General features: G+C 41.2%; 1 long non-coding RNA gene across 1 annotated transcript; it reads left to right on the top strand.

The window, feature by feature from the left end:
* The first annotated feature begins 25 nt into the window (after positions 1-25).
* LOC125167849 (uncharacterized) lies at positions 26-26392 on the top strand. Its single transcript, XR_007152969.1, has 3 exons — positions 26-158; positions 25228-25509; positions 26162-26392. It is a non-coding gene; the product is annotated as an uncharacterized LOC125167849 (long non-coding RNA).
* Positions 26393-26589: the final 197 nt, after the last annotated feature.

A 26589-nucleotide genomic window follows, 5' to 3' on the forward strand; every position in this document is an offset into this window, starting at 1 on the left:
CGCGACTGCTAGGGACGACCGGCCTGGAGCGCCCTCGCCGGGAGCGGCGGCCTCACCGGCCCCGGCCCCGGCCCCTCAGACCTCCGCAGTCCCAGGCGCCTGGCGTGCGTCCACCCAGGAGTCGCAGGGGCCGTTCTCAGTCGACCCGCGGGGAACCGGTAGGGAAATGGAGGCCCCAAGCACAGAGACGGAGTGCCCCTCTCCCATTCGGCAGCTCGGTACCAGCCACAGCTGTGCTGTGTCCTTGCCCTGGGGCTTTCCCCTGCACCCAGCCCTCAGATGGATGCTCTCAGTTCTGAGGGCTTATATGTGTAGCTACTTAGGGTCTTTGATTAATTCCCAAAGGTCTCGACACCCATTCAGGTTGTGGCCCACCTTCCCGGAGCCAGCTACCCAGCCAATTAAATACCTGCCAGGCCTTTTGCTAGATGCTGGGGATGCAAGAGAGCAAACTCAAAGCCCTGCTTTAATGAACTTTGCTGTCTGCTGGGGGAGGCAAACGTGAGTGAAATAATTGCTTGAGTGAAAATATTCAGCGTTGGCAGATGTTCATAAGAAGGCCCAGAGTGTTAGGAGCATGAATAAGCAAGGGACCTGATCCAGACATGAGTATCCAGGAAGTGATATAGGAGAGCAGAGAGATGAACAGGAGTTAACCACGTAAAGAGACATAGGCCATGGTAAGACCCAGTCTGGCCTGGTAAGAACAGGCCAAGATCTGTGTGGCAGGGTTCTACAGTGGGGGACAGTGAAGGAGATGAGGCAGCAAAGATCAGCAAAAATAGCTGGCCATGGTAGGGACTGTGGTCTAGTTCCTAAGAGGAATGGGGAGCCTCTGAAGGATTTTAACCAGAGCAGTGACACCTCTGTTTCCAAAAGATGTTGGAAAGAATTGGAATGGATGTGTCCACAGGAGCTGAGCAGGTGAACTAGCATAACTCTGGTGTCTGTTCAGGTGTCAGGTAGCAGATCCACTGAGAGAAGAGCTTACTTGTAAGTAGTGAATTTCCTATTCCTGGAAGCATTCAAGCACAGCACTTGGGAAATCACTTGAGCCCCCTTCAGCCTTGAGAGATTATTGACCTAAGAGGATTCCCCATCATCCCTTATCATTTGGTACAGAGGTACAGAGCTGGGCCGAGAATCCAGGATCCAGGGCTACAGAGTAGGGTCCAAAGGCAGAGCCATCTGTGATGTCTGCTGCTTCTGCAGTTTCTAATGGGATGTTAGGACCCCAGCAGGCAGAAACCTCCACACAAAATGGAAATACCAGGCAGTCTAATGAGGACATTGTGTTCACAAACCCAGTACCAGGCTCAGTGAACTCCCATTATGGTTAACAATAGGGAGACATAGTACTCTCACCCCCTCAAGCAGGGAGAATGTGAACAGGGTTGTAAAACCAAGACGATCTCAGCTTCTCCACAGCAGTCAGGAATAGGTGCCCACAGCCAGGACTCTCAAAATTGAGTGCAAATCACATCTCCTGAGGGGCTTGTTCAAATAGCAGATTCCCAGGCCTCTCGCTGGATGCTCAGAATCAAGGCTCCAGGTAGTTGATTCCATCTGGCGCTGAGCAAACTTTGAAAAACATTGATCAGACTTCTCTGAACCAACTTCTTAGTCACCTGATAGACAGTTGAGAGGCTGGCCCAAAAATTAGAACCCAAGTTTTGTTATCAGCGGCTGTAGCTCCACAGCTAACTTGGCCACTGGGGTGGGGAAAAGCTAAGGGGTCCTCCAGCAACTAGCTTATTTAGCATCGTTTTTGATAATGAGTCATATACATATATGTATATATACCTACATACAAATATATTCATACAAGCATGCAAATCGGAAGAACCCAAATGTATACAAATAGGTATTATAAAAATAACATGATATTGTTACATTATTCTTTCAAAATGTGAAGTAGTCTAAAAATGTTGGTATTAACATTTTATAGGACCCTTTGGTCTTGTAAATTATTGCCAAGTTTATTATTTCTTTTTTCCCCCCAATTTATTATTTCCAACTTGTTTTTATGATTCAGATTTCCTCAGAGTGGAGTACTTACTTATATAGACAAGGATCAATTTTCCTACCTCATCTTTTTTTTTTAATCTTTATTGAGATATATTTCACATACCAGAAAGTTTCACCCATTTATAGTATACAATCCAATGGTTTAGTATATTCACAGATTTGTGCAACTAATCAACACAAACTGAACATAGAACATTTTTGTCACCCCAAAAGAAACCACATATCCATTAGCACTTGTTCCCCACTCCCTCCAGCACCTGCCAACCACAAATCTACTTTTTGTCTCTATGGATTTCCTGTTCTGAACATGTAACATAAGTGAATCATGCAATATGTGATTTTTTGTGACTAGCTTTCCCTTGTATAATGTTTTCAAGGCTCATCCATGTTGTACCGTGTTACAGTTCTTCATTCCTTCTTATGGCTGAAAACCACTACATCATATGGATATGCCTCATTCTCTTTATCCATTCATCATTTGATGGACATCTGGGTTATTCTTACATTTTGGCTATTATGAATAATGCTTCTATGAACATTCATGTACAAGTTTTTGTGTGGACATACATTTTCAGTTTTCTTGATGATATAGTGGATTGCTGTGTCTAACTTTTTGAAGAGCCGACAGATTGTTCTCCACCATGTCTGCACCATTCTCCATACTCACCAGCATTGTATGACTTCACTTACTATTTTCCTTTTCTTTTATTACAGTCATCTCAGTGTGTACAAAGATGTATCTCATTGTGGTTTTTTATTTCCCTAAGAACTAATTATGTTGAGCATCTTTCATGTGCTTATTGGCCACTTGCACATCTTTGGAGAAATGTCTACTCACATTCCTTGCCATTTTAGAGAAGAGAGATACTTTTTTTTGGTTTTTGTTCTATTTATTTAATTTTAATGTTTATTTATTTATTTTGAGAGAGAGAGCTCCCACATGTGAGCATGCGCAGGGGCGAAGCATAAATAGAGGGAGATAGAGAATCCCAAGCAGGCTTCGCACTGTGAGCACAAAGCCCAGTGTGGGGCTCGAACTCATGAACCAGGGCTCAAACTCACAAACCATGAGAATCATGATCTGAGCGGAAACCAAGAGTCAGATACTTAACCGTGTAACTGACTGAGCCACACAGGCACCCCAGAGACTGTATTTTAGAAATGTTTAGATTTACAGAAAAATTGAACAGAAAGTGCAGTATCCATCTCCTTTTCTCCTCTCCCTCCAGCTTCCTACACTATCAACATCTAGCACCAGAGTGGTACATTTGTTACACTGACACGTCGTTATCATCCAAAGTCCATAGTTTACATTAGGGTTCACTCTTGGTGTAGTACGTTCTATAGATTTTGATGAATGTGTAATGATGTGAATCCACCATTATAGTAACACAGAATAGTTTTGCTGCCCTAAAAATCCTGGCTTTTGAAGAGCAAGAGTTTTATATTTTGATGAAATACAATTTTTTTTTTTTTCTGAGTCACACTTTTGGTCCTTTCTAAGAAAACTTTGACTCACCCAATGACATGAAGATTTTCTGTTCTCTTCTGGAAGTTTTATGGTTTTACGTTTAGATATATGATTCATTTCAAATTAATTTTTGCATATGATGCAAGGTATGGATTGTCAAGATGATAAAGGGTATAAAATTTTACCCCACTTGGAAGGTAACAAGTTACTGTGGCCCATTTTCAATGTCTGCTGGAAAAAGATCTAAGACTCCTATGATAGAGACAAAGAACTTGATGACTCACAGCATAGGGAGCAGCGTTGGCTTCAAGTTGATGTTGGTTCCCTTGTCCATAAGTCCCACGGTGGGCTATGCCAAGGGGCCGGGTGGAAAAAGTACAGAGTACGCACAGTGGGTTTGTGTCACAGCTGAGGAACCCTAAGCTTAGGGAACAGCAATCTTTTATAAAGGACTGCAAGCAAACCTGCCCAACCTTTGACCCAGAACAATACATTATCTTTTTTTATCTGGACAGTAAGCAAACTTGCCCTTTACTCTGAAGGTGGACACTATCTCTAAGCTGTTTCATGGACAAACATCCTTGAAAAGATAGTCTAGAACAAAAGGGCAGTTAGTGTCTAACTCTTAAAATGTGCAGATACATGAGAGACCCACTGAGAAATTGTTTCCCAACATAGGTTGAGATTTTTTTTTTTTTTTTGGCTGTGTGGTCACCTAATTGGTCCAGTACAATTTGTTGAAAAGACTATCTTTTTTCCATTCAATTACCTTGATATCCTTGTCAAAAATCAATTGACCATATTTATGTGAGTCTATTTCTGGATTCTATTCTGTGTCATTGATCTATGTGTCTGTCTTTTTACCAATACTATACGGTCTTGATTAGTGTGACTCAGAGTTAGCAAAGTTCTTCTGTAAAGGGGGGCTGCATATAACTCCTGTTGCATACTTTACTTTGTTTCTTTTTCCAACTATTTAAAAAAATGTAAAAAGCATTTTTAGCTTGTAGGCCTTACAAAAACAGACTGCAGGCTAGATTGTGCCCATGGGCAATAATGTGCCAACTCCTGCTATAGCTTTATAGTAAGTCTTTTTTTCTATTAAATTTTTTTATGTTTATTCATTTTTGATAGTGTGCGCATGGGGGAGGGGCAGAGAGAGAGACACAGAATCCAAAGCAGGCTCCAGGCTCTGAGCTGTTAGCACAGAGCCCAACGCAAGATCATGACCTGAGCCAAAGTCAGACACTTAACTGACTGAGCTACTTGGACGCCCCTTATAGTAAGTCTTTTTTTTTTTATATGAAATTTATTGACAAATTGGTTTCCATACAACACCCAGTGCTCATCCCAAAAGGTGCCCTCCTCAATACCCATCACCCACCCTCCCCTCCCTCCCACCCCCCATCAACCCTCAGTTCTCAGTTTTTAACAGTCTCTTATGCTTTGGCTCTCTCCCACTCTAACCTCTTTTTTTTTTTTTTCCTTCCCCTCCTCCATGGGTTTCTGTTGAGTTTCTCAGGATCCACATAAGAGTGAAACCATATGGTATCTGTCTTTCTCTGTATGGCTTATTTCACTTAGCATCACACTCTCCAGTTCCATCCACGTTGCTACAAAAGGCCATATTTCATTTTTTCTCATTGCCACGTAGTACTCCATTGTGTATATAAACCACAATTTCTTTATCCATTCATCAGTTGGTGGGCATTTAGGCTCTTTCCATAATTTGGCTATTGTTGAGAGTGCTGCTATGAACATTGGGGTACAAGTGGCCCTATGCATCAGTACTCCTGTATCCCTTGGATAAATTCCTAGCAGTGCTATTGCTGGGTCATAGGGTAGGTCTATTTTTAATTTTCTGAGGAACCTCCACACTGCTTTCCAGAGCGGCTGCACCAATTTGCATTCCCACCAACAGTGCAAGAGGGTTCCCGTTTCTCCACATCCTCTCCAGCATCTATAGTCTCCTGATTTGTTCATTTTGGCCACTCTGACTGGCGTGAGGTGATACCTGAGTGTGGTTTTGATTTGTATTTCCCTGATAAGGAGCGACGCTGAACATCTTTTCATGTGCCTGTTGGCCATCCGGATGTCTTCTTTAGAGAAGTGTCTATTCATGTTTTCTGCCCATTTCTTCACTGGGTTATTTGTTTTTCGGGTGTGGAGTTTGGTGAGCTCTTTATAGATTTTGGATACTAGCCCTTTGTCCGATATGTCATTTGCAAATATCTTTTCCCATTCCGTTGGTTGCCTTTTAGTTTTGTTGGTTGTTTCCTTTGCTGTGCAGAAGCTTTTTATCTTCATAAGGTCCCAGTAATTCACTTTTGCTTTTAATTCCCTTGCCTTTGGGGATGTGTCGAGTAAGAGATTGCTACGGCTGAGGTCAGAGAGGTCTTTTCCTGCTTTCTCCTCTAAGGTTTTGATGGTTTCCTGTCTCACATTCAGGTCCTTTATCCATTTTGAGTTTATTTTTGTGAATGGTGTGAGAAAGTGGTCTAGTTTCAACCTTCTGCATGTTGCTGTCCAGTTCTCCCAGCACCATTTGTTAAAGAGACTGTCTTTTTTCCACTGGATGTTCTTTCCTGCTTTGTCAAAGATGAGTTGGCCATACGTTTGTGGGTCTAGTTCTGGAGTTTCTATTCTATTCCATTGGTCTATGTGTCTGTTTTGGTGCCAATACCATGCTGTCTTGATGATGACAGCTTTGTAGTAGAGGCTAAAGTCTGGGATTGTGATGCCTCCTGCTTTGGTCTTCTTCTTCAAAATTCCTTTGGCTATTCGGGGCCTTTTGTGATTCCATATGAATTTTAGGATTGCTTGTTCTAGTTTCGAGAAGAATGCTGGTGCAATTTTGATTGGGATTGCATTGGATGTGTAGATAGCTTTGGGTAGTATTGACATTTTGACAATATTTATTTTTCCAATCCATGAGCAGGGAATGTCTTTCCATTTCTTTAAATCTTCTTCAATTACCTTCATAAGCTTTCTATAGTTTTCAGCATACAGATCCTTTACATCTTTGGTTAGATTTATTCCTAGGTATTTTATGCTTCTTGGTGCAATTGTGAATGGGATCAGTTTCTTTATTTGTCTTTCTGTTGCTTCATTGTTAGTGTATAAGAATGCAACTGATTTCTGTACATTGATTTTGTATCCTGCAACTTTGCTGAATTCATGTATCAGTTCTAGCAGACTTTTGGTGGAGTCTATCGGATTTTCCATGTATAATATCATGTCATCTGCAAAAAGCGAAAGCTTGACTTCATCTTTGCCAATTTTGATGCCTTTGATTTCCTTTTGTTGTCTGATTGCTGATGCTAGAACTTCCAGCACTATGTTAAACAACAGCGGTGAGAGTGGGCATCCCTGTCGTGTTCCTGATCTCAGGGAAAAAGCTCTCAGTTTTTCCCCGTTGAGGATGATGTTAGCTGTGGGCTTTTCATAAATGGCTTTTATGATCTTTAAGTATGTTCCTTCTATCCCGACTTTCTCAAGGGTTTTTATTAAGAAAGGGTGCTGGATTTTGTCAAAGGCCTTTTCTGCATCGATTGACAGGATCATATGGTTCTTCTCTTTTTTTTTGTTAATGTGATGTATCACGTTGATTGATTTGCGAATGTTGAACCAGCCCTGCATCCCAGGAATGAATCCCACTTGATCATGGTGAATAATTCTTTTTATATGCCGTTGAATTCGATTTGCTAGTATCTTATTGAGAATTTTTGCATCCATATTCATCAGGGATATTGGCCTGTAGTTCTCTTTTTTGACTGGGTCTCTGTCTGGTTTAGGCATCAAAGTAATACTGGCTTCATAGAATGAGTCTGGAAGTTTTCCTTCCCTTTCTATTTCTTGGAATAGCTTGGGAAGGATAGGTATTATCTCTGCTCTAAATGTCTGGTAGAATTCCCCTGGGAAGCCATCTGGTCCTGGACTCTTATTTGTTGGGAGATTTTTGATAACCGATTCAATTTCTTCACTGGTTATGGGTCTGTTCAAGCTTTCTATTTCCTCCTGATTGAGTTTTGGAAGTGTGTGGGTGTTCAGGAATTTGTCCATTTCTTCCAGGTTGTCCAATTTGTTGGCATATAATTTTTCATAGTATTCCCTGATAATTGTTTGTATCTCTGAGGGATTGGTTGTAATAATTCCATTTTCATTCATGATTTTATCTATTTGGGTCATCTCCCTTTTCTTTTTGAGAAGCCTGGCTAGAGGTTTGTCAATTTTGTTTATTTTTTCAAAAAACCAACTCTTGGTTTCGTTGATCTGCTCTACAGTTTTTTTAGATTCTATATTGTTTATTTCTGCTCTGATCTTTATTATTTCTCTTCTTCTGCTGGGTTTAGGCTGCCTTTGCTGTTCTGCTTCTAGTTCCTTTAGGTGTGCTGTTAGATTTTGTATTTGGGATTTTTCTTGTTTCTTGAGATAGGCCTGGATGGCAATGTATTTTCCTCTCAGGACTGCCTTTGCTGCGTCCCAAAGCGTTTGGATTGTTGTATTTTCATTTTCGTTTGTTTCCATATATTTTTTAATTTCTTCTCTAATTGCCTGGTTGACCCACTCATTCGTTAGTAGGGTGTTCTTTAACCTCCATGCTTTTGGAGGCTTTCCAGACTTTTTTCTGTGGTTGATTTCAAGCTTCATAGCATTGTGGTCTGAAAGTATGCATGGTATAATTTCAATTCTTGTAAACTTATGAAGGGCTGTTTTGTGACCCAGTATATGATCTATCTTGGAGAATGTTCCATGTGCACTCGAGAAGAAAGTATATTCTGTTGCTTTGGGATGCAGAGTTCTAAATATATCTGTCAAGTCCATCTGATCCAATGTCTCATTCAGGGCCCTTGTTTCTTTATTGACCGTGTGTCTAGATGATCTATCCATTTCTGTAAGTGGGGTGTTAAAGTCCCCTGCAATTACCACATTCTTATCAATAAGGTTGCTTATGTTTATGAGTAATTGTTTTATATATTTGGGGGCTCCGGTATTCGGCGCATAGACATTTATAATTGTTAGCTCTTCCTGATGGATAGACCCTGTAACTATTATATAATGTCCTTCTTCATCTCTTGTTACAGCCTTTAATTTAAAGTCTAGTTTGTCTGATATAAGTATGGCTACTCCAACTTTCTTTTGGCTTCCAGTCGCATGATAAATAGTTCTCCATCCCCTCACTCTCAATCTAAAGGTGTCCTCAGGTCTAAAATGAGTCTCTTGTAGACAGCAAATAGATGGGTCTTGTTTTTTTATCCATTCTGATACCCTATGTCTTTTGGTTGGCGCATTTAATCCATTTACATTCAGTGTTATTATAGAAAGATATGGGTTTAGAGTCATTGTGATGTCTGTATGTTTTATGCTTGTAGTGATGCCTCTGGTACTTTGTCTCACAGGGTCCCCCTTAGGATCTCTTGTAGGGCTGGTTTAGTGGTGACAAATTCCTTCAGTTTTTGTTTGTTTGGGAAGACCTTTATCTCTCCTTCTATTCTAAATGACAGACTTGCTGGATAAAGGATTCTTGGCTGCATATTTTTTCTGTCTAGCACCCTGAAAATCTCGTGCCAATTCTTTCTGGCCTGCCAAGTTTCAAAAGAGAGATCAGTCACGAGTCTTATAGGTCTCCCTTTATATGTGAGGGCACGTTTACCCCTTGCTGCCTTCAGAATTTTCTCTTTATCCTTGTATTTTGCCAGTTTCACTATGATATGTCGTGCAGAAGATCGATTCAAGTTACGTCTGAAGGGAGTTCTCTGTGCCTCTTGGATTTCAATGCCTTTTTCCTTCCCCAGTTCAGGGAAGTTCTCAGCTATTATTTCTTCAAGTACCCCTTCAGCACCTTTCCCTCTCTCTTCCTCCTCTGGGATACCAATTATGCGTATATTATTTCTTTTTAGTATATCACTTAGTTCTCTAATTTTCCCCTCATACTCCTGGATTTTTTTATCTCTCTTTTTCTCAGCTTCCTCTTTTTCCATAACTTTATCTTCTAGTTCACCTATTCTCTCCTCTGCCTCTTCAATCCGAGCCGTAGTGGTTTCCATTTTGTTTTGCATTTCATTTAAAGCGTTTTTCAGCTCCTCGTGACTGTTCCTTAGGCCCTTGATCTCTGTAGCAAGAGATTCTCTGCTGTCCTGTATACTGTTCTCAAGCCCAGCGATTAATTTTATGACTATTATTCTAAATTCACTTTCTGTTATATTATTTAAATCCTTTTTGATCAGCTCATTAGCTGTTGTTATTTCCTGGAGATTCTTCTGAGGGGAATTCTTCCGCTTGGTCATTTTGGATAGTCCCTGGTGTGGTGAGGACCTGCAGGGCACTTCCCCTGTGCTGTGGTGTATAACTGGAGTTGGTGGGCGGGGCCGCAGTCAGACCTGATGTCTGCCCCCAACCCACCGCTGGGGCCACAGTCAGACTGGTGTGTGCCTTCTCTTCCCCTCTCCTAGGGGTGGGATTCACTGTGGGGTGGCGTGGCCCGTCTGGGCTACTTGCACACTGCCAGGCTTGTGATGCTGGGGATCTGGCATATTAGCTGGGGTGGGTAGGCAAGGTGCACAGGGGCAGGAGGGGCAGGCTTAGCTCGCTTCTCCTTAGGTGATCCACTTCAGGAGGGGCCCCTCTTCCGTGGGCCTCTCGTCTGCGCTTGGCTCCGGCGACTCCGTTCTGCTAATCCTCTGGCGTTTTTCTGGGTTATTTAGGCAGGTGTAGGTGGAATCTAAGTGATCAGCAGGACGCGCGGTGAGCCCAGCGTCGTCCTACGCCGCCATCTTGCCAAAGTTCTCCCTCCTAAGTCTTAAGATCAAATTGTTTCAGTTCTCCAACTGTGTTCTTCTCCAAAATTGTTTTGGCTACTTTATATTATATATATATATATATATATATATATATATATATATATATATGTGTGTGTGTGTGTGTGTGTATGTATATGTATATATGTATGTGTGTATATGTGTATATATGTATATATATGTGTGTATATATGTATATATATATACACGTATATATATATATATATGTGTATGTGTATATATATATATATATATATATATATATATATATTTATATGGTGCTTGAATTCACAATCCTGAGATCCAGAGTCCCATGCTCTACCGCCCCAGCCAGCCAGGCACCCCTTTTGGCTATGTTAGTCTATTGTTTTTTAATACAGATTTTAGCATTAGCTTGTCAATTTCTACAAAAACAGGCTGCTGGTTTGGGGGGTTATTTAAAAAGATTTTTTTAAGTTTATTTATTTATTTTGAGAGAGCAACAGTGAGCAGGGGAGGGGCAGAAAGAAAGAATCCTAAGCAGGTTCTGTGGTGTCAGTGCGGGGCTTGAACTCACAAACTGTGAGATCATGAACTGAGCTGAAACCAAGAGCTGGACACAACAGACTGACCACCCAGGCACACCTAGGCTACTGGGTTTTTGGTTTTTTTTTTAATTTTTTTTTTTTTTTTAACGTTTATTCACCTTTGAGACAGACAGAGACAGAGCATGAACGGGGAAGGGGCAGAGAGAGAGGGAGACACAGAATCGGAAGCAGGCTCCAGGCTCTGAGCCATCAGCTCAGAGCCCGACGCGGGGCTCGAACTCACGGACTGTGAGATCGTGACCTGAGCTGAAGTCGGAGGCCTAACCAACTGAGCCACCCAGGCGCCCCAACTACTGGGTTTTTAATTGGGGTTGTACTGAATCTATACATCAATTTGGGGAAAATTAACATCTTAATTTCAAATCTTACAATCTGTAAACAGGGTGTATCTCTGCATTTATTTAGGTATGTTTGTTGTTATATATTTTAAAACCTGATCAAATATTGATTAATACATATAGTCACTACTTTATTTGTTCTTCATTCCTTCTTTATCTATACTTCCCATATGGTATCATTTTTATTCTACCTGAAAAATTTGTTATTTCCTTTAGTACAGATCTGTTGGTGACAAACTCACTTTTTGTCAATCTGAAAATGACTTTATTTTGCCTTCTGTATTCCTTATATGGCTGCATAACAAGTTTCTCTGAAACTTGATAGCAAAAAAATAAACATTTGTTTTCTCACAATTCCTATAAATTCACAAGTAGCTTTAGCGGTGTGGTTCTGGCTCAGGGTCTCTGATGATGTTTCGATACATTTGTTGGTGGGGGCTTCATTTATGTGAAGGCCTGTTTAGGGTCTAGAGGAGCCACCTCCAAGAATGCTGTTGGCCATAGATGTCGCTTCTCACTACATGGACCTACCTCTCTACAGGGCTGCTTGTGTGTCCTTCCTCACAGGGCAGGGGTCTTTCTTCAGAGTTTGTGAACCAAGAAAAAGCAAGGCAGAAGCCACAATATTCTTTATGACATAGACTCATAGGTCACATACCATCACTTAGAACTTAAGTCTGTTCACTAGATGTAAGTCACTAAGTATAGTACACAATTGAGGACAAAAGAATTAGGCTCCATCTTTTGAATGGAGGATCAAAGAATTTGTGACTGTATTTTAAGCCACTACACTTCCTTTTCTTTTTTCTTATTTTTTTCCTCTTCTTTCTTTACCTTCTTCCTCCTTTTTCTGCTCCTCTTCTTTCCTTCTCCTCAGATTATCTTCTAGAACCTTCCTCACCAGTTCTTTTTATTGTGGCCCTGAAAACCTTAAGAGAATTCTAGAAGATACTCTAGAAAATGATCTAGAATGTTTCTTTTCAGTTTCTTTTACCAGTAATTTATTTCTTGTGTCCATACTGCATTGGTTACTAAGTCTAACATATTCTAAATATCTGAGTCTCTAGTGTTCCCCTGTTAAGTAAACTGTTGCTTTCCATTTTGAGGATGTATCCATTAATTCCCATTTTACTGAATGTCTTGTCTTTAATTGAGAGTAAATATTTAGTCTTATCAAATGCATTTTCAGTACTTATAAACGCAGTCATATAATTTTATATTTAGAACTATTGATATGATTTATAATGACTCTTATTAGTGGATTTTCTAACATTAAACTTCATTTCCATTTCTAGAATAAACTCCATTTGGTCACAATATATTATTCTTCCAATATGCTTTTTTTAAGTTTATTTTGAGAGAAAAAGAGAGCGTGAGAGTTGGGGAGGGGCAGCGAGTGAGGGAGAGGTTGAGAATCCCAAGCAGGCTCTGCACTGATAGTGCTGCCAATGCAGGGCTAGAACCCACTAACTGAGAGATCATGACCCCCGCTAAAACCAAGAGTCTGGTGCTCAACTGACTGAGCTAACCAGGTGCCCTCTTCCCAAGTGCTTTTAGATTCTATTTACTAAAATTTTATTTAGGATTTTTGCACTGATATTTGAAAATGATACTGTCCTATTTTTTTCATTGTTATTATATTTTGGTTTTAGTGTACTTATATTTGCTTTATGAAAAGAAATTGTAAGTTTTTATTCTTTTTCTCTTTTTTTTAAGTTTTTTTCTTTTTAGGGAGAGAGAATGAGAGGGGGAGGGGCAGAGAGAGAGAAGGAGAGAGAATCCGAAGTAGGCTCCACACTCCACACTGCCAAATTACTTTGACAAAATTCTATATTGAAATTAATATTTATTATATTTTGTATAATACTACATCTGTATATATTTATCCATAATATTTTTATTCAAATTATTTTATGCACATTAGTCCCTTTTGGTTTTCTACTTTTAGCATTCTGATAAAATTGTACATTTCATTCATGTTTTGTAATTTATTTGCATAAAACTGTGTAAGATATTCTCTTATGGTATTTTGTATGCTTTTTTTTTAATTTGTTTTTTACTTTCCAATGTTTGTGTGAATCTTTCCCTCCCCTTGTAATTTTTTATTTTGGGTGTTTGTACATTCTCTCTCTCTCTCTCTTTTTTTTTTTTTTTTTTTTTGAGATTAGTTTGTGGTTAACCAATTTATTGAATTTTTTATTTTTTTATGTTAATTTATTTTAGAGAGAGAGAGAGAGTTGGAAGGGGGCAAAGAGAGGAGACAGAGGATCCAAAGTGGGCTCTGCACTGATAGCAGAGAGCTCAACATAGGGCTTGAACTCATGAACCATGAGATCATGACCTGAGCCAAAGTTTAATGCTTAACTGACTGAACCACCCAGGTGCCCCGAATTTTTTTCTTTTTTTTAAGCTTTTATTTAAATTCCAGTTAGTTAACATGATTGAATTTTTTCTAAGAATAAGCTTATTTATTAATAAGTTCCACTATAGTTTTGTTATTTTAACTGATTAATTTCTGTATTTATCTTTATTAAATTTTCCTTTTGCTTTCCTTTGGCTTATTTTAAAAATATTTTTCTAGTTTTTTAAGCCAGTTTAATCCATTTCTTTTTCTTTCATTTATGTTGATATAATTATTTAATGAAATGAATTTTTCTTTGAGTACTACTTTAACTGTACTCAGAGATCCTTCTATGTGGTATGTTCATTATTGTTGTTTTCTAGAAATTATGCAATTTTGAATTTGTATTTTCCCTTTGATTATAGAGTTATTTAATATAGACCCCCATATATATCCAAAGAGCACAATTTTTGTTTTCTGAACATGTTATAAATGTCAATGATTCTTGTGTCATTATTATAAAATGCTATCTGCATTATTTTTACTGTGGTAGTGAGGTCTGGTTTGTGGCCTAATATATAATCTTTTGTGTGTGTCTAAGTGTATGTGTATGGATATTCCAGAGCACTCGAAAACATAGTATGTTTTCTATTCTCAGAGGACAATGTTTGATCACTATCAATAACATCTACCTTGTTGATTGTGTTGCTTGGAGTTCTAGATCATCATTTAATTGTGACCACTTGATCTGTTCTGGATTGGGAAAGGTAAATCAACGTCTTTTAGGGGCACCTGTGTGGCTCAGTTTGTTAAGGGACTAACTCTTTTTTTTTTTTTTTTTTTTTTTTTTTAATTTTTTTTTTTCAACGTTTATTTATTTTTGAGACAGAGAGAGACAGAGCATGAACGGGGGAGGGGCAGAGAGAGAAGGAGACACAGTATCAGAAACAGGCTCCAGGCTCTGAGCCATCAGCCCAGAGCCCGACGCGGGGCTCGAACTCACGGACCGCGAGATCGTGACCTGGCTGAAGTCGGACGCTTACCGACTGCGCCACCCAGGCGCCCCGTTAAGGGACTAACTCTTGATTTCAGGTCAGGCCATGATCTCATGGTTCCTAACGATCAAGCCCCAAGTTGAGCTTCCAGGCTAACAGCACAGAGCCTGCTTGGGATTCTCTCTCTCCCTCCCTCTCTCTCCCCTCCCTTGCTCGCTCTCTCTCTCTCAAAATAAATAAAATAAACTTTAAAGAAAAAAAAAAGTTCTTCTGTTATTAGTGTGTCTCTGTCTAAATCTCATATCTCTATAGTTTCTATTATATGAAAGTCCTTGCTATATTACTTAATGCATAAATATTCATAACTTAAATTTTTATAGTGGATTGTAGTCTTTAGCTACAAAGATTACTTCTCTTTATCTTGGTTAAAGCTTTTTGCCCTGAATTTTATGTTGTCAGATATTAAGATTTTTAATGTTTATAATTTTTTGGTATGCCTTTCTATGCCCATCCATTTATTATTAACCTTTCAGAATCATTTTATCTTAGATGTGTACAGTTTAGAGTTGGATCGAATTTTGAATTCTACTTTGAAAACTATTTTTAAAAAATGAGTTATGGGGTGGCTGGGTGGCTCAGTTGGTTAAGCGATTGACTCTTGATTTTGGCTCAGGTCATGATCTCACAGTTGGTGAGCTCGAGCCCCACATCGAGCTCTGTGCTGACAATGCAGAGGCTGCTTGGGATCCTCTGTATCCCTCTCTCTGCTCCTAACCTGCTGGTGCGCTCTCTGTCAAAAATAAATACATAAACGTTTAAAAAAATAAAATAAAAAATTAAAAGATGAATTAAACTCACTTACTGAAATGACAGATATATTTGTTCTCAATTGTGTCATTATTTTATGTTGGTTTTCATAATGCACTTTTGTATTTCCCCTTTTCCTTAATGTAGTTTTGCTATTAGGAAGTTTTGTATTTTTATTCTAGAAGTTATCTATGTAAAATACCCTTCATCCATTTTCTTTTGGCACTGTATCTTTTGATTCCTTACCATGAGCAAAATAAAATTATCTTGTAATCCAATCCTTCCCCCCCATCATATAATCATAGGATTATCAATTTTAGTGTTTGTATTAAATATGCTTAAGCTTCTACTTGATTTAGAAACTTTAAATACTATCCTGTGAATCCATTGACTCCAGGCAATTAGTAAGCTCATTCTTATTCCTATCTTGTCTCTAGAAATTTCTACAGTATTAAGGCATGTAACATTTGAATTCTGACCTGTCACCCTGATTTCTATATTTGTTTTACTCTTATGTCTATAGTTAAATGCATTCCATACTCAAGGAAGGTCCTTTTACCCTGATTTCATAAGGCTTGCCATGTGATGTTAAGACTGCTGTTCTATGGTTCTAGTGGGTTCTTCAGAAAGGGCTCATGAAAATAATATTCTCTGATTTCTTACATGTTTTAAAATGTTTTTCTCGGGGCGCCTGGGTGGCTCAGTCAGTTGGGCGTCCGACTTCAGCTCAGGTCACGATCTCGCGGTCCATGAGTTCGAGCCCCGCGTCGGGCTCTGGGCTGATGGCTCAGAGCCTGAAGCCTGCTTCCGATTCTGTGTCTCCCTCTCTCTCTGCCCCTCCCCCGTTCATGCTCTCTCTCTGTCTCAAAAATAAATAAAACATTAAAAAAAAATTTTAAAAATAAAATAAAATAAATAAAATGTTTTTCTCTAACCTTGGGGCACCTGGGTGGCTCAGTTGGTTAAGCATCTAATTCTTGATTTCAGTTCAGGTCATGATCTCACGGTTGAGCCCCTAGTCAGGCTCTAAGCTGGGTGTGGAGTCTGCTAAAGATTCTCTCTCTCCCTCTCTTTCTGCCCTTCCCCCCAGCTTGCTCTCTTTCAAAATAAAAAATATATAATTATTTTTAAAAATATCTGTAAGCTTTATACTTAAAGATCAGTTTGGTGGATAGAATTCTTGGCCCATACTTTTCTTCCTTTGAGTGTCTTGCAGGTGTTGTTCCACTGTTGCTGGTAGCAATTTTTACCCTAGAAATGTGGTGGAGGGGTGGAGAGGTGGGACCAAGGAAGCTTCTCTGTTATCACAGTGATGGATCTCAAACATGGCTTCTGTGAGAAGTCACCTCCTCTAGATTTCAGTTTGGTTGAGGAGAGCTTCTCTGTCCATTTGTCTCCCAGAATTTTTTACAGCCTTTGTTTCTAAGAGTACTTTTAAAAGTACCTCTCTCCCCCATAGTGCTTTCCAAGAGTTTCCATCATCCCCAGCAATCTTGTTTTGTTTAATTTAGGCCTTGTCCTTGTAGTTCCCTTTCAGAGTAGGATCCTCCCCTTCTGGAAGGGAATACTTGCTGGAGAAGCTCTATTTTCCCTCCTCACTCAAGAAGTTTCACCAGATATTCTGCTTTTTTTCATCTTTAGCAACATTTTTCTTTTTTTTGTAAGTAGGTTCCAATGAGGATCTTGAACTCCCAACCCTGATACCAAGACCTGAGCTGAGATCAAGAGTCGGGTGCTTAACCCCGACTGAGCCACCCATGTGTCCCTGTCTTTGGCAACTCTTATCAACACTTTGGAGGTTGTATTTTTCTCCAGGTTTCACCAAATACATAGTTGGCAGATTTGTTATTATCCTTGTTGAGGGTGATAGTTCAAAGCCAAAACACCTCAGTGTTCCTTCTGAAATGGGACGTTCCCCTACTTTTAAGTTATGATAAAAAATTTTAATCAATGCCAACATGACTTATCCTTTCAACTGAACTTCTGTGAACATCCAGGTTTGTTTGTGTTTCCTTCTGATAAACTTCTAGAAGTGAGGTTCCTGGTTCAAAAGAGCCTGGAGAATTTTTTTTCTTAATTTTTTTAATGTTTATTTTTGAGAGAGAGACAGAGACAGAGAGACAGAGTGCAAGGAGGGGAGGAGCAGAGACAGAGGGAGACACAGAATTTGAAGCAGGCTCCAGTCTCCAAGCTGTCAGCATGGAGCTCAATGTGGGGCTTGAACTATGAGATCATGACCTGAGCCGAAGTCAGATGCCCAACCTACCGAGCCACCCGGGTGCCCCCTTGAACACGCACACTTTTAAAGCATTTACTGTATTTTGCCAAAGTATACGGTAGAAAGTTTGTGCCTAAACTTGTACCAGCCACGGGCTTCCTTCATCTTTAAAGCCATTGCATAGTTATTGCAATCACAGCTCTCACATTCTTGAATTTCCATACTCTCCTGAGCAAAATCTTTCTTCTTTTTGTGTAGCCTCCCACTTTATGACTGATGTGCTGAAAACCCCCAGCCTAGGGCCCCGGCACAGGAACAAATATCTGGAGAAACAGCAAGTTACTTACTATTAAGAACACTTTAAACTCTTCTATTCTGATTTTGGTCTTGAAGAGGGGGACCAATGCAACAGGTTAAAACACTCCTAGAAATGGCTCAAAAAGGCCTCCTGAGGGTGGTCAGATGAGAGCACTGAACTACAGACACCAGGGTTTTCTATTTCTTCCCACCACACGTAAGCTCAGCAAGTAACCCAAGTTTACAGTGGTTCTGGAAGTGTCAAGGGGAAAAGCTTACTTATTTTCCCCTCTATACCTGACAAAACTGTTTTAAAGTAGCCAAATGGACTGGAGAAGCAGTTTTACTCTTGCTTATCCTACCTTGGAAAACCTGAAAATTCAGGTGCATTTAAAATATCAAGTGGAGAGAGCTCTCAGAGCTCTTCAAGCTGGCTTCCCAGCATCTGCAGAAAAGAAGGTTTTACCAGCCCAAAAGCTGGGAAACATTAAAAGCTTTGAAACCTTATGATCCGAGGCTATTAAAGAAGTTTCTAAATTCTGAATATTCCTCTCCTATGGCCTCTCCAGTATCCTGACTCGCCAACAGCCCAGGGCTTCCACAAGAACAAATAATATGCAAAACTTTTTTTAGTCTACTTATGATAATTGCCTCAAATTAACATCACAAGGCAGTGGAAATTACATTCCCCAAAGGCTTCCTACTGCAGGAAGTTACTGTGCAAAGGTAACTGAGAGGTAGTAACATTAAAATCAGGTTAGCTTCTGTTGTGCAAAAGTTTGTTAATCCATTATTTATATTCATATAAGATGGTGTTTCTGTATCTAGATGCATGAATATTTTAATCTGTTGTAAGTGTAAGCCTAAGGTTTTTTTCTATTGAATTAGACTCGTCTCTCTGCCAGAGACCATAAAGTTGATGTTCTTAAAACAGCGATCTAGCGGCTGCTTTTACCTAACCAAATGAATGTTCAGCATTCAGATCACAGAAAGTTACAGTTCTTGCTATTTTGTACGCCTCAGGCCATACCAGGAGTTCAGTCTGAATGCCTCATTTCAAGCACACATTGAAGAACTAGTGCTCACCAGGAAGGAGATGGAGGAGGGGAGCTGGAGATCAGGTGGCATATGGCAGCAGAGGACATAATTGTGAGGACTGCCTTCAAATCCTTGAAGGGCTATTTTGTAGAAGATAGCTCATTCTTTGCTTTTCAAGGCAGGCATAGGGCCAAAGATTGAGAGAGCTATATGAAGTCAGATTTCATCTTTAAATAGAAAAACTTTAAACAATTATAGTTGTCTGAAAAATAGAAAATACTTGCTTGGGTTGAACTGAGCTCCCAGTTATCTCACATCTACAATAAATTCATGATTGACCAAGATACATGATTAAGTATTTTACCGTTAACAAAAAATATATGGCCACAGCTATTTGTTTTTAGAAAGCTTTGAAAATGCTTAAGCAAAGCGAACTCTTTTGTCATTCTCACTGCTAGTTTTGTAGAATAGGACCCTATAGCTAATAATCTTAATCCCAGACAAATTTCTGAAAACTGCTGCCTGCCTGACTGCCCTTGACCTCTACTCACATAGGAATTATTAATAGCAAAACAAAAATGCTTTATGTTTTGTGTTCTCTCAGATTATAGCTGATTTTCTTTATATACATTTATGTATTTCCAAATTTTATGTTTACATATTCCAGAGATGATTTTAGCTGCAGGAAGACTCGCATATCCTTAGTGTTACTTCTGTTAACCCCAAAGAACACTTTCCCCAGCACAAAAGGGAGAAAATGATTACCTTCCTACCATTAGTCAGTGGTGGTGGAGACTCTTCCCATGGTTCAAGAAAAAAAATCCTCCTTTGAGAGAAACTCTTAAGTAAGCACACTACAGACAAGATTGGGCATCCGGGTAAGAATTTGCTTAAGAGACAGTTTTTGTTTTGGGGTTTTATTTTTAAGTCTCTACACCCAACACAGGACTTAAATTTACAATCCCAAGATCAAGATCGATGCTTTAGAGACTGAGCCAGCCAGGTGCCCTAAGAGCTAGTTTTTTAATAAAAAGGAAGAAGGATAAAGTGTGTGGTCCCACTCCTGAATTTAGATAAATTGAAGTCACTTCTCATCCTGCCCACCCCCTCTCTGGTGAGAAAATGCTGCAGGAGGGATGATGATGACCGCCAGGAGCCCTAGGCCCAGCTCCCAAGCCATGAGGGACAAATAGAGGGAGAAGTTCCAGGCATTGGGCCCATGGGGGACCCAGCTGCCAGTCACAGGGCAAGAACTGTACTTCTTTAATATACTTCTTTAATATACTCACAGAGACTGTGTTGGCACCATGCCATACACATCTTGACTGTGTAACAAATCACTGCTCAGCATCTGACCAGGTAGTTTTGTTAGTTTCTATACCTATCTCCCGCACTGTGAATATTAATTGCAGACGAAATTTCTCATTCCGCTGTCTAGCCCTAGGCCTAGCCTGTGGGATAAGCAAAAGGAGAGGCCACATTTTAGAATGACAGATTTAGTGAAATAAAAGTACTGAACACCTGACTAAATTTGAATTTCAGATAAACAACAAATCATTTTTTTAGTGTAAGCATATCCCAAATGCATTTTCTGCTGGCCACCCCACCACATTTTCCCATCCATATTTAAGACTTTGAAAGAAAATAAATGAATGCATGGATGAATGAAGAGGAAGATCAACAGGACAGAAAAAATCACAGAGATGTAATTAATGAATACCTGACATGTTTTTGTCCATTGAAAATATTTTCTTTTGATTTTTCTTTAAAAAAATTTTTTTTAATGTTTTTATTTATTTTTGAGTCAGAGAGAGACAGAGCATGAGCAGGGGAGGGGCAGAGACAGAGGGAGACACAGAATCCGAAGCAGGCTCCAAGCTCCAAGCTGTCAGCACAGAGCCCAACGCGGGGCTCGAACTCATGGAGTGCCCTGCTTTTGATTTCTCTCTTAAAAACTTTTTATTTTTTGTGAAAATAATGTATACACACAAAAAGTCAAATAGGACTAAAAGGCGTATCGTGGAAAATAGCAGTTCCCCAGGGCGCCTGGGTGGCTCAGTCGGTTGGGCAGCCGACCTCGGCTCAGGTCATGATCCCGTGGTTCATGGGTTCAAGCCCTGCATCAGGCTCTGTACTGACAGCTCAGAGCCTGGAGCCTGCTTTGTGGATTCTGTCTCCCTCTCTCTCTGCCCCTGCCCAGCTTATACTCTCTTTCTCTCTCTCTCTCTCTCTCCCTCTCTCTCTCTCTCTCTCAAATAAATAAAGCATTAAAATTTTTTGGGGGGGAGAGAAGAAAATAGCAGTTCCCTGTCCCACATAAACCCAACCCCAGCCTGATACCCAGAGGTACCAGTTAAATAAATAAATAATCTCTTTCAGCTGTTTCTGCCAGTTTTAACCACCTCCTCCATTTCTCTAAATAATATGCTTGTAGTGTTATTTTGTTGATTTGTCAGTTTTAGACATTATCCATTTTCTTGCAATTATGGGAGATGAGGCTTTGCTTCTTTTATCCACTGCCACCTGCATCCTCCTTCCCTTTCCCCCAGCTTCTCAGCGCTGTTTATTACAATCTCTGGTTAAATCAATAATCTGTGTTTACATTACTGTGGCTACGTAAATTTTCTTGGTGCAGCATTTATTTGCTTTCACAGTTTATGTGTCATGGGGTTTGTTTGTTTGTTTGTTATAGGTCGCAATAGCTCTGTGTTTTCTATTTACTCAGTTTTTTTATAAACATATTGCTAACTCTCATAACTGTCTAATAGCCCCTCAATATAATTTTCCACTTGGGCATACTGGTCGGGTAATCTGGCCATCTCTCACCTGAAGTCCTCTATCCTCTGGCTCAGAGGGGAGCTCTTGCCCCTGGGCCTTCTGCCTCACTGTCATCCAGGCTCTCCTTCAGCATCACTATGGGCATCCCTTTGCCCTTTCCTGGGCATGTCTTCCTCATTCTTGGACTATTCTTTTATTTGGGTAGAGATCTTCCTGAGAAAGGGAGTGTGAGAGGCACATTATTTGTGGTCTTTTGGGTCTGCAAACATCTCTTATTCTACCATTTCCCGTAATTAATGGTTTGGGTTTAGATGTCTAAGCTATAACTCATTCTCTTTCAGAGTTCTAAAGGCCTGACTCCATTATCTCCCAGCTTCCAGTGTTGCTGTTGAGGAGTCTGGTGCCATTCTGATCCTCAGTCCTCTCAGGTGACCTGTTTTCCCTCTCTGAGTCCTTTCAGGGTCTTTTCTTTATTATCCCTGGTGTTCTGACATTTCATGGATAATGAACCTTGAAGTAGAAACCTTATTTTCTCTCCCTGAGGATTTTATAGCATTTTTAAAGCTTTCTTCTCCCTGAACTTAGGCATTCTTCCTCTCCTCCACTTCCCCACATACCTGTTTCTCATGTCTGAAGCTTTCCTTAAATGTCTGAGGATCTCAGCTATCTGATAATATCTAAGAATTATGCTTTGATCAGCATGCTTAGATGGAACTTGTCAAACAGCAAACTTCCCTGTAGAGGTAGTTGGTCATGAGCTGGCTCTTCCATTGAAGGTTTGTATCCATATCATGTCTGTATCTGTAGGTCTTTCCCTTGAGTTTGCTCAGCTTCTATAGAAGAGGGTTCTTTAGTCTCCATCCTGGGAGTAAGTGCTGTGTCTGGCTGCATGAGGAAAAGGGGCTGGGATTTTACCTTTCGGTATCTAGACTTCTGCTGTTGTCTGTATTCTCTGCACTTTATTCACACCCTCCACACTGCCTGATGTGCTGATCCAAATTCCCCAGTGAGCACCACAGGTGCCCTACAGGAATGGACAAGGTGTAGAACCCCTTTGCCCCTGGGGACTGTGCTCTCACACAGCCTCCACTAGCCCTCCCATTTGTAGCTCTGTCCTCCTTGTCCCTGACAGCTAAACAGCTAGGCCTGCCTCTCCCCTCAGAGCCCCTTTGCAGGAATCAGGCCTTCAACCTCCCCCGGGCTGCTGTGTGACTCACCACTCCTTCCTGTGCTTCCCACCTTCCAAAAATGTGCTTCCATCCTTTGTCTGCTGCTGTCTCCCCGCCTGTTCTCATAGACCTTGTGGATTTGTAACTCTTTTTACTCCTTTATAGTTGTTTTTAGTAGAGTTTTGGGAGGGAGCAGATGGAGATTCATGAGAGTCTCTTCTGCCACATTTACCCAGAAGTTCTTTTAGGGTTCATTTTCACTCTGAAAGCTCTTGAGGGGAACAATTTCCAGACCCCGTTCTGAAAGAATGCCTGCTGTCAGTCAACACAATCACTTTTTATTTTATTTGGGGGTAGGCATTTCTTTATGGGAAAGGATTTCAAAGTCCAAACACACACATTGTTTAATCGTTTTAGTAAAACACTCTTGACCTTTTGAACAAGATCCAAATGCGGTCCTCTGCTTTTGTCTAGGACTGCGGGACAAAAAAGCATGAGAGGCATTTTGAAACATGGCCCTGGCCCCAGTGCTAACCAGACCTGCTCTGTCTCCGACTTGAGTAAAAGCAAGGAGAATGCTGAAATTCCATGTCCTTGGAATCAATCACGAGCCCCACCTCTCCTGCTATCCTGTGTTTACACATTACTACTTATTGGGTTGTATCTGCTGGCTGATCTCCTTTCATCTGCAGGCCACACAAAACTCTCTTCACTTAAAATTGCACACAAGGTACTTGAATCAAGAGGGGCATTTTAGCAATAATTCCTCATTCCTTTTATTGGAGGACTCAGCGTCTTAAGGAGGGTTCACTGTTGTTTCAGTGTGTTCTGCTGTGCCCAGCTGACACCTAAAGTCCAGATAAGCAAAGGAGAGAAAGCAGGGCCAGGAGACTGACTCAGGGAGAGGTGGCTGTATAGGCTGGGGCATGGGGTAGGCAGGAAAATGAGTGGACCAGGATGGAGAGGGCCTTGAACGCCACACTAAGAATTTTGTGCTTTCCTGCAGGCAACATGAGCTACTCAAGGATTTTTAGCAGGAGAATGACATAAGATAAACTATGCTTTAAGAAAATCAAACTGATAGCTGTGGTTGAGAGGGTTGAGAACAGAGAGATGCTGGAGTCTAGGCAGGCAGGCAGACAAAGTAGTTCTTAATCCTGGCTTCATAAATCACTGGAAAAGCTGTTTAAAACATCCTGATCCTGCCCTCTACCTTGAGAGATTTGACTTCAGGTGGTCTGAACCAAAGGAGGCAGGCAACCAAGAATCTGTGTTCCTTTTTTTTTTTTTTTTTTTAGTGTTTATAATTTTTGAGAGAGAGCGCAAGTGGTGGAGGGGCAGAGAGAGAGACAGAGACACAGAATCTGAAGCAAACCCAGGCTCTGGGCTGTCAGCACAGAACCCGGCACAGGGCTCGAATTCATGAGCTGTGAGATCATTGACCTGAGCTGAAGTCAGACACTTAACCAACTGAGCCACCCAGGGGCCCCAAGAATCTGTGTTCTTAAAACATTCCCCAGGTGCAGCACTGAGCTGGAAAGCTATTGTGACAAACCAATAAAGGGGACCAGGCCTCAAACTTTTGAGGCAGAGGAGGAAAGAAATTAGAGGGAGGCTGCCACCTGGAGAAGAGAAGGAGGAGAGGGAGAGGGAAGGAGTCCCACCGGATCCCTGCCTATTTCAGGGCCTCAGGGGAGGAAGATATGAGGAAGACCATTACTCTGAGCTTGGAGAGCCAAGTGGAAGCTGGTGCCTTCCCCCAAGAAAGCTAGGAGAAAGTCAGATTTGGAAGAAGATGGTGACAGGGGATGTTCTGTGTACTAAAGGAGTCTGGGAGTCATGAAGTGCATAGAGTTGAAGAAAGGAGACTACAGTTCACTTCCCACTGGTCACCCAAGTACGTGGACACCCCAACATTCCTCTTCTGCAGGAGTCAGAAAGTGTGGTGGTTCAGAAATTGGGCTCTGGAATCCAGCAGCCCTGTCCCTGTGACTGTGGGAGCCACTGCCTCCTCACCTGCAGAAAGCCAGTGATGGTAGCAGTTGACTCCAGTGTGGCTATTGGGATGACTTAATGATATGCTGCCTGTGAAGGCTGGGCACAGAGCCTGGCACACAGGGAACCCTCCATAAATGGTAGCAGTGAGTAATACTAAAACATATGAGCTCACTTCTCAAGCCAGGGAGTCGTAAAGTATTTCATTCAGTGTCTCTCACTTCTGCAGCTGGCGAGCCGTAAAATATTTCATTCAGTGTTAGGGGACAAGTCCACAGGAAGGCATGAAACCTTTCATTTGTTGCTACCCACTCCAGGTGGCTTTCTCTGGGTGTGTTTTTGGTGACTCTTTTGCCTTTTATTTCTAGGACTCCTAAAGAAATGACAGTCCCTTGGCACTGCATTTAATTGGAGAGGAGCTCAGATACGGGAGATTATAATTATGACGCCTGAAATGTCAAGCTCTTCAAAAGTCTGCCATTGCCCTCACTCTCACCCTGAACAGCTCTGGGAAACCAAACCATGCAGTCCCCCAGAGCAAGCCCTGGATCTCTCAGCCAGGCCTCACCTGGGAAATCTGAGTGACGTTGACACGCAGGCCGCAGGAAGACTCACAGTGAACTGAGAAGCCTGTGCTGAGCTCAGAAGAGGTGAGTTGATGATCTGCTATTTATAGCCCCACTAAGAGGCTCTGGCCGCCAGCTCCGTGTGAGGCTGCTGGAAATGATGCCTTCACAGAGCTAAGAGCACAAAATGCAATTGGTGATTCATGGGCAGCAGCCACTTGAAATCCAAACATTCCTGTGCCCCAGCCCCACTGGCCTTTCAGATGCCCCCTTTGGAAGCATATGGAACAGATTTGCTAGCCTATGACCTTCTTGTCTGCTTGCGTTTGGGCAGACAGTGAGGATGGACAGATTCTGCTCCAACAAGGGGCATGAGAAAGGAAGCAGCACTCCTCGGAAAAACACCAAGAGCCTGAGCCCGCCCCTCCCAGAGGCCTTGGCCAGAACCCAGGTCAGGCTGAGTAAGAGCCAAGCCCTGGGCTCAGGAGGCCACCCTTGGTGCTGGGCCCCAGAGGGACCCAGGGTCAGAGAGAAAGGACAGTTCCTGCTACTGCCCTCTGTCTTCAGGGACAACACTTGTAATAGAGCAGCTTCCTGATGATGCTTGTTCAACAGAACAAATGTACAATGAGGAAATCCTGGTAGCTTTTTCATTTTTCCCCCAATTTCCTAGCCCAGCACCTGTCATCTGAAATAGCTGTTGTTTATTTTCTTTTGGTAACATCTTGGCTTTCAGACCAAAGTCTACTTGGAGGCCCCAACACAACTAACCCTATGCGAGGAACGTGCTGAGGGTCTCTTAGCTTCCTGCAACCAAGACCAGATTGAAAGGACCAAACCAGGATAATGAGGCCATAAACCAACCAGACTCTGGAGCCACATTGTCTGAGCTCAAATTCCATCTCCATAATTGCCAGCTACTGGGCCTCCATCACATTCCTCCCTAAGACTCAGTTTTCTTGCTGGTAAAAAGGGATGATAACAGAAACTGCCTCACTGGATTGTCTTATAGACAAAAGAAAGAAACATATGTAAAGGGGTCAAGCCTGGTGCCTGGCATATGGAAGTCTCCATTAGTGGAAGCTGCCACTATCATGGCCGCTGCTGTGATTGTTTTTGCTATGGTGTCTTGGCCCCTATCCTGACATCATGCCTATGGCAGTC

Source organism: Prionailurus viverrinus, chromosome A1, assembly GCF_022837055.1.
Source record: "Prionailurus viverrinus isolate Anna chromosome A1, UM_Priviv_1.0, whole genome shotgun sequence".
NCBI lineage: Eukaryota > Metazoa > Chordata > Mammalia > Carnivora > Felidae > Prionailurus > Prionailurus viverrinus.